The sequence below is a fragment of the Coenobita brevimanus genome, chromosome 39 (genome assembly GCF_032717465.1).
Source record: "Coenobita brevimanus isolate Jiangsu-jjx chromosome 39, ASM3271746v2, whole genome shotgun sequence".
In the NCBI taxonomy this organism is placed as follows: domain Eukaryota; kingdom Metazoa; phylum Arthropoda; class Malacostraca; order Decapoda; family Coenobitidae; genus Coenobita; species Coenobita brevimanus.
The window spans coordinates 9,820,131-9,829,122 of NC_136992.1; the positions used below are offsets into that span (position 1 = coordinate 9,820,131).

At 43.7% G+C, this 8,992-nt stretch overlaps 1 non-coding gene across 1 annotated transcript; it reads right to left on the reverse strand.

Annotated features, from left to right (window-relative positions):
* Nucleotides 1–3,782: 3,782 nt before the first annotated feature.
* On the reverse strand, nucleotides 3,783–3,901 carry LOC145396902 (5S ribosomal RNA). Its single transcript, XR_013896861.1, has one exon. It is a non-coding gene; the product is annotated as a 5S ribosomal RNA (ribosomal RNA).
* Between the last annotated feature and the right edge of the window lie 5,091 nt (nucleotides 3,902–8,992).

Genomic DNA, 8,992 nt, shown 5'->3' on the forward strand with positions numbered 1-8,992 from the left:
AGTTTCATCCTGAAGCGGTGACCCCTGGTACATTTTAAAAAATCCCGATGGTGGTCACTTGACTAACATGGACCCTCAGTGATTCACAGCCCATCACAGGTCGAAAGTAAGAGTAGTGACCGTTAACTCAGGGTTATCTGTGCAGATCCTAATCTGTGCTTATATTGCTTTCTTTGCATTGGGGAGATTGAAAAATATATAAGACGGGTGTCTTAGATAAAAGGGGACTGCACAGTGCACAGTGTGGCTGTGCAATGCACAGAGTGGATGTTTAGGGGTGGTGCAGCAACCTTCCCTGGCGCTTTTTAGGTAGGCAGCAGTCAATCAGGCAATAGCTCCGTTCACTCCACTGAGACAAGGAACTCTCCCATGTGGGACAAGTACACAAGTTTCATCCTGAAGCAGTGACCCCTGGTACATTAAAAAAATCCCGATGGTGGTCACTTGACTAACAGGGACCCTCAGTGATCCACATCCCATCACAGGTCGAAAGTAAGAGTAGTGACCATTAACTCAGGGTTGTCTGTGCAGATCCTAATCTGTGCTTACTGTGTATTACCTCATTTGCTTTGGGTAAATCGAAAAACGTATAATGACGTGACGTGACACTATGTTAAGTTTACGGGGTGTCCTGTAGATATGAGGGGACTGCACAGTGTGGATGTTTAGGGGTGGTGCGGCAGCCTTCCCTGGCGCTTTTTAGGTAGGCAGCAGTCAATCAGGCAATAGCTCCGTTCACTCCACTGAGACAAGGAACTCTCCCATATGGGACAAGTACACAAGTTTCATCCTGAAGCAGTGACCCCTGGTACATTAAAAAAATCCCGATGGTGGTCACTTGACTAACAGGGACCCTCAGTGATCCACATCCCATCACAGGTCGAAAGTAAGAGTAGTGACCGTTAACTCAGGGTTGTCTGTGCAGATCCTAATCTGTGCTTACTGTGTATTACCTCATTTGCTTTGAGTAAATCGAAAAACGTATAATGACGTGACGTGACACTATGTTAAGTTTACAGGGTGTCCTGTAGACACGAGGGGACTGCACAGTGTGGATGTTTAGGGGTGGTGCGGCAGCCTTGCCTGGCGCTTTTAAGGTAGGCAGCAGTCAATCAGGCCCTAGCTCCGTTCACTCCACTGAGACAAGGAACTCTCCCATATGGGACAAGTACACAAGTTTCATCCTGAAGCAGTGACCCCTGGTACATTAAAAAAATCCCGATGGTGGTCACTTGACTAACAGGGACCCTCAGTGATCCACATCCCATCACAGGTCGAAAGTAAGAGTAGTGACCGTTAACTCAGGGTTGTCTGTGCAGATCCTAATCTGTGCTTACTGTGTATTACCTCATTTGCTTTGAGTAAATCGAAAAACGTATAATGACGTGACGTGACACTATGTTAAGTTTACAGGGTGTCCTGTAGACACGAGGGGACTGCACAGTGTGGATGTTTAGGGGTGGTGCGGCAGCCTTGCCTGGCGCTTTTAAGGTAGGCAGCAGTCAATCAGGCCCTAGCTCCGTTCACTCCACTGAGACAGGGAACTCTCCCATATGGGACAACTACACAAGTTTCATCCTGAAGCAGTGACCCCTGGTACATTAAAAAAATCCCGATGGTGGTCGCTTGACTAACAGGGACCCTCAGTGATCCACAGCCCATCACAGGTCGAAAGTAAGAGTAGTGACCGTTAACTCAGGGTTATCTGTGCAGATCCTAATCTGTGCTTATATTGCTTTGTTTGCACTGAATAAATTGAAAATGTATAATATCGTGACACAACACTATGTACGGGTACATTGTTTACGGGGTGTCTTGTAGACAAAAGGGGCATGAACTTACATGTACAGTAGCTATAAAGGCAAGTTATTCGGACAGAAAAAGAGTCAGCTGAGGATTCTTGTGCAAATACTTGTCTAATTTGTTTTTGAATGTCTCAATTGAGATACTGTTCACGGTGTCTGAGGGTAATCTGTTCCAAATATTTACAACTCTGTTAAAGAAGAAGTATTTTGCTTTGTGGGATTGGAATCGCTTTCCCATAATTTTGCAGCCATTACTTCTGGTTTGACTCGACCGGTCTATATCAAAATATTTATTCATGTCTAAGTTGTCATATCCCTTCATGATTCTGAAAACTTCAATAAGGTCCCCTCTTAACCTGCGCTTCGTTAGGCTAAACAATTTAAGTTCTTCAAGGCGTTCCTCATATGGTTTGTTTCTAAGTCGTGGTATCATTTTTGTGATTTTTCGCTGAATTTCCTCTAATTTTTCAATGTCTTTTCTGTAGTACGGAGACCAGAATTGCACACAATACTCAAGATGGGGGCGCACTAGCGAGTTGTACAAGGCAAGTATGACTTTTTCCGATTTAAACTCGAAAGTTCTTCCAATAAAACCCACTAGCTTGTTTGCAATTTTAACAGCATCGGTACACTGCTTGCTTGGTTTTAGGTCATTTGATATTATCACACCAAGATCCTTTTCACTGTCTGTACTTGATAACTGAATATTGTTCATTTTGTAATTTGCATGGACATTGTTACTTCCAATATGAAGTACTTTACATTTTTCTGTGTTGAATTTCATTTGCCATTTTTCTGCCCAGCTTGCTAAAGTATTAAGGTCATTTTGTAACTGCTGCCACTGTAATTTTGAAGTGACTTTACTGGTTATTTTAGTATCATCTGCAAATTTGGATACTTTACAATTCAGACCCTCATCAGTATCATTTATATAGATAACAAAAAGTATCGGTCCAAGTACTGAGCCTTGGGTAACACCGCTGATCACATTATGCCATTTGGATTCCTTTCCGTTTATCACAACTCGCTGTTTTCGGTCTGAAAGCCAGTCTTGTAACCATTTTTGCGTATTTCCTTTTATTCCATGTTCTTCTATTTTTCTCATGAGACGCTTGTGAGGGACAGTGTCAAATGCTTTCTGAAAGTCGAGGTAAATTATATCTACTGCTCTTGAGTCATCGTATGATTTGTAAACATCATGGAAGAAGTCCAGTAAGTTAGTTAAGCATGAACGACGATGTCTGAATCCATGCTGCGAGTCTTTAATTATATTATTTTCTTCTATATAATTAACTATTTTATCTCTTATGATTTTTTCCATTAACTTGCACACTACTGATGTTAAGCTGATTGGTCTGTAATTTCCTGGGTGCGACTCATTTCCTTTTTTGAAAATTGGTGTTACATTTGCTAGTTTCCATTCGCATGGAACTTTCCCAGTACTTAATGATTTATTGAATAAGACAGAGAGTGGCAGCAGTAACTCATGTTTTGCTTCTTTGAGAATTTAGGAAAAGGAGAAGGAAAAGGAGACGGAGGAGAAGGAGGCGGAGGAGGAGGAGGAGGCGGAGGAGGAGAAGGAGGAAGGCGAGAAGGAGCAGGAGGACGAAGAGGAGGAAGAGGAGGAGGAGGAGAAGAAGAAGAAGAAGAAAAGGGAGGAGGAGGAAGAGGAGGAGGAGGAGGAGGAGGAGAAGGAGGAGGAGGAGGAGGAGGAGGAGGAAGAAGAGGAGGAGGAGTAGGAGGAGATGCTGATATGGGACGACTTTATTGATCTGAGCTAAATATGGCGCGTTCTTCGAGGGGGTAAACCTTCAATCCGATATTGCAATTTCCACTTCAGTAGTGCTACCTCCTGGTGATTTTACTTCCATCCATTGCCAGACGTCATGTATCCCAAATGGGGTGGCCAAGGGCTTAGAGTTAATTGTTTTACAGGGAGGGGCACTAATCCTCCACCAACCCCACTTGACATAGGGATGCCAACAGCATCTGGTGTTCCCAGGCGGTCACCCATCCAAGTACTAACCAGACCCAACGTTGCTTAACTTCGCTGATCGGATGGGAAGCGGTGTACTCAACGTGGCATGGCCGTTATTTGATTTTACTTACTTTTATTTATTTACTTATTTTTCATTAACTTAAGACAGACCACTAATAGTAAAGGGATTAATGAACGCTATATATAAATTGTCCAGTTCGGATATCGTCCACAGTATATCAACTTTAACTATGCATAATATTGCTATGTCTCTCACACACACCACAAAGCCAGCCAGGAGACAGAACGTGTGTGCTGGGCAATCCCCAGGTCCTGTCCTCCCCCCTTACTATTTTTTTAACCAGCCCATAACCCACTGACCGGGCTAATGTATGGCCTGGCCTGCACTATATGTGCAGGAAATCTTTAAACGAACGAACGAACGTTGTGTCTCTACCTTGAACGTTGGGCTCTAGCCAAAGATGTAACACTAGAATATGGTGCTAGTCACGAAGAAGTTCTATTGAAAGGATGTTGAGTCGTAGTATTTTCTAAGTTCTGCCACTGAGTTACGGGAAATACGTTGCAAAAGGAAGAAGATCTCAGACAAAGTGAATGAACTATAGTGAAAGAAATAATGAGGAAAAATAAGTCACGGGAATGAAGAGGTCAGTCTCTCCCCCCCCTCTCTCTCTCTCTCTGTAAAGGGACAAAGGGACTGGGGGAGGGAATATGATGGAGAGTCAGAAGCGGAAAAAGAGGGAGAGGAGGGAGACGACTAGAAGAGAGAGAGAGAGAGAGAGAGAGAGAGAGAGAGAGTGAGAGAGGAGGGGGGTCACGGGCTATACCTTTAGTAAGTAATGACCCTTCCCAGAAACAGTGGAAAAGAAGAGGAAATCAAGATCCTTTTATTGAGGCTGACCCTGACACAACGAACGATAAAAATGGATTGTTGTCAGAAACCAGTGGAACGGACCGGTACGTCTGATGTAATAATAAGGTGGTTTGGCAGAACACTGACCTGATATTTTTTACACTAGCAGAAATGTACACTACCAGTGGATTGTCCTAGACTATTAGGGGAATGAACTTTATACGGCAAATATCACAATTGGCTGGTTCGAGGAAAGAGAAAGGATGATAAAGGATATGACACTGAGCTTTGATCAATGGACACAATGAACTGTAAAACTGGATCGTAGCAAAAAATGAAGGGAACGGCTCAATTGAGAAAAATGATGTACAAGAGTGAACAAGAAAAATCTCTCAGAGTGCAACGCCCGCGCCGTGCAATCGATCTAAAGACTCATCCTGACGGTCTGTGGTTACCTGTGGTAAAGAAAAATTGTGAAAAATATTTGTGTAAACGTGATAACTAAAGCACATTCCATTTTCCGATCTACTTTTTGTAGTGTGATTCGCCACCATACTTCGAAATCGTTAAGCAACATGCTCGAACAAAACATAAGCACACTGGTAATACTGAAGGACCTTAAAGCCAAATCTTTTTAGCCTGCCCCCTGCCCTTGATCTTTGATTAATTGCTATTAAAGTCGACTTAATTCATCCTTACGTGATTGAAAACTCATCCACCAAGTTTGATTCACATCGGATCAAGTGTTTACGTTGACTTTACCGTGTGCCTTTGACCTTTGACCTATTGTTCTGAAAATATGATTTTGTACACACTTAACTTTAAACCGTTCCATCAGGTTTTATCCAAATCGAATCATAGCTATTAGACTCAAAAGGACTGATCTTTGACTTTACCCTGTGATCTTTACCTTTCACTGATTGTTCTCAGTACTGAATCACTTCATCCTTTACCATCCCTCTATCCATCCACCAAGATTGGTCAAAATCTGACCAAAAGTCTTTGGGATGACCTATTTTCTCCAACATCTAGTCATTTCAGACCATTTCAGCACCAATGATATATTTTTTCTTGGAGGGGGGGGGGGGAATGTGGATATTTCTTAGTGTGATGTTCTTTCACTCCATTGCTTATTTTTCATCGGCGTGTACGCAGTCATTTTGCGATTTTTTTTTTTTTTTTTTTGCTCTTCACTGCGATGCACAGGATGGGTTTAGGAAGATAAAAATTGCATTGTCAGGTGCGCCAGACGTTGCTCTTCCATTTGGTTAAAAAAAAAATCGATTTCTGAAATTTGAAAAAATTGTTCCGGGGCCGGCCACTGGGTCCTGACAATTTCCGGACCCACGGCCACTGAGGGGCCATGGGAGCCGTTGGTAGGCAACGAGTTATTCTCTAGCAACCAAGATCTGATGAACACAACTAGGTCATAGGCTGGTCATTGTGTATAAGTTTGATTGGAATCAGTTAACTCTGAAGGGTAGAAGTGCCTCCCACAATTAACCAAGACTGCTAGGGACGCTGAGACTGATCTGTGAAGGGTTGCCACTCGAAAACTAGAGGAGAGGGGGGAAAAATGGATGGAACCCTGTCAATAGGAAATGACCTCAAAATTACGCTATAGAAGTTAAAGCTTTCTACACCCAATAGTAAAACTTCTTTAGCTCCAAACGTGAGAAGTAAGATAAAAGCCGTTTTCAGCCGTTGCTAGGCAACGAGTAGTTGCCTAGCAACCAAAACCTTGCGGACACAGCTAGGACACAGGTTGGTCATTGTGTCCAGGTTTGGTCGGAATCGGTTAAGTCTACAGGGAAGAAGTGCCTGCCACAATTAAACAACAAAAAAAGAATGTAAGAAACACTACAAGAAAAAACGCATCTAACGCTAAGGGCGGCATGGAGCTGGCCAATTATGTGGCTGGACAGTGATAAGACTGGATGAGAGAACATGGCACTGATTTTGAGAGAGAGAGAGAGAGAGAGAGAGAGAGAGAGAGAGAGAGAGAGAGAGAGAGAGAGAGAGAGTCAGACAGACAAACAGAGAAAGACAAAGAGAATATAAATAAAAAACAGACAGATGCAGCTACATATTAACATTAACTGGCTGGCATAATAATGCTGTCATTACATTCTGATTACAGCTAAACACTAGAATATGGTGCTAGTCACGAAGAAGTGGTATGGCAATGATGTTAAGAATCCGTCCATCTTGAATGCTGAGCTGTAGCAAGGGAATGACACTAAAATATGATGCTAGTCACGAAGGAGTGCTATGCCAAGGATGATAAGCTCTAACGTCGCCTTATTCTGTCACTGAGCTACAGGGAAGAGGCTGCAAGAGGACGAAAATCCTCGCCAAGTTAAGGTGAATGAACTATAGTGATTTTCCTTGGCTGTTAAAATCTTAGTGTTTCCCAGGTAAAAGTTTCTGACCGTAGCAATAGCAGGGAAATAGTGAGTCCAACTGGTATTTGAGGTTATTGAGGCTATTGTTTGCTAGGAAACGATTAGAGATTGGACGGGAGCAGGGAAATAAAGAAAGTGGTACGGCTTTTAGCAAAATTAAGTAGCTGAACAGGATACACACACACACACATACACACAGGCAGAAACAGACCAGACCATACAGAGAGAGAGAGAGAGAGAGAGAGAGAGAGAGAGAGAGCCTGCCAATACCCTGTCAGTCTCGTGTAAGACCTAATATTCTTGAGTGCTTTCCTCTCGACCTCCACTCAAAAAAAAAAAAAAAAAAAAAAAAAAAAAAAAAAAAAAAAAGGCGAACACCGCTCTCTCACTCTTTTCACACTCTCTCAGCTCCTCCAATGTCCTATTACTCACTCTCAGCTGAATTATATCGCATGTTGTTATATGGAGGAACTACTAATCCTATCCCGACTTTGAAAGGGTTAATAGTACTAATTCTCTCTCTTTCTCTTTCCAGTCCTGAAATTCTTCAGGGCTCCTATGACTCACTCTGAACTGAAATAAATCGTCTGGTGTATATTAAATTCCTCTGTATGAAAATCGCTTGAAGTTTACTGGGATGGAGGACTAGAGCTTTCCAAATCATGAACGGGTTAATCTATGTAGCATCTGTTGCCAGACGCCACAGTCCCATAAGGGGTGGCCATTTGTCTTTGGGTTAGTTGTTTACGGGGAGGGGCACTAACCCTCCGCCAACCCACTTGTTGACAAGCAGAGAACATGTGTGGGTTGGTTAGCGTTGTAAATGGTTTCCTGGCTTACATGAAACGATTAAGTTTGTCACTCATTGTAAAGCCACCTGAAAAGAAAAGAAGAGTAATAAGAAGTGACAGGAAAGTTGGGAGACATAGGGACAGAGGAGGGCAGACACAGAAAAAGAATGATAAATATGAAGTAAGAGGTAGGCAGCACTACATCAAATGAGTGGATGATGGTCACAACCACCTACCAAAAAGGGGTTACTGACAGTATTTACTCTCAAGCTGGGAGACATAGGGAGAGAGGAGGGCAGACACAGAACAAGAATGATAATGTGCGATGCATGAAGGATGTACTGTATGTAACACCGAATAGGTGTCAGGTGTAATAAGCTAAATAAATCGCATAGGAAATGGTGTTAGAAAGCCTCCTTATCCGACGAAAATACAGACAATAGTTTTATAGTGTGTTCTTGAAATATTAGCCTATATGAATTTAAATGTTAGATAACTTTTATTAATGCTTTTAATTACGTAAATATGTATACCCATGTATATACTTTAGCTATGCTTGTTCTGCTTTTACATCTGTTGTACGACGGCAATGACCTCTGTTGTTACGCAGCCATGATCCACTCGCAGCCCACCTCTCGTCGAGGCAACACCACCGCTGTTCCCGACGGGACCAGCTCTCCACAGCAGCCGTACCAGCCGAGGGTCGGGCCTGTCCTTCCATCTTAGGGAGTGCCCTGGTCGGTCCACCAGGAGGTCGAGGCTCCTCCGCCCTTTTCTACCCGGCCGACGACCCTCCCTCCGTCACCACCAGGACCGGGGTTGCGCCCTTTTGACCACCAGGACCGGGCCTACCCTTCGTGCTTCCATCTGCTGTTGTTTGGAGAGCTGGGCGAGTTCACATCGCCCTATTTCCATCAGGGCAAGGGGGTTGAGGGCAGAGTCGGGATGTTTCCATCTGGAGCTTCGGCGCCCTCTCCATCGGCGCCGTGACGTCAACATCGCTCTCGTCCCGCCCTGCCCTCAACGATCATCGTGCAGCCGGCCTATCAACCACCGTCGGATCGTTTGGGGGAATTCCACCTGAGCTCGTCGGCGCCTCCTCCATCGGCGCCGTACAGTCTACCTCGCTCTCTCCCCCC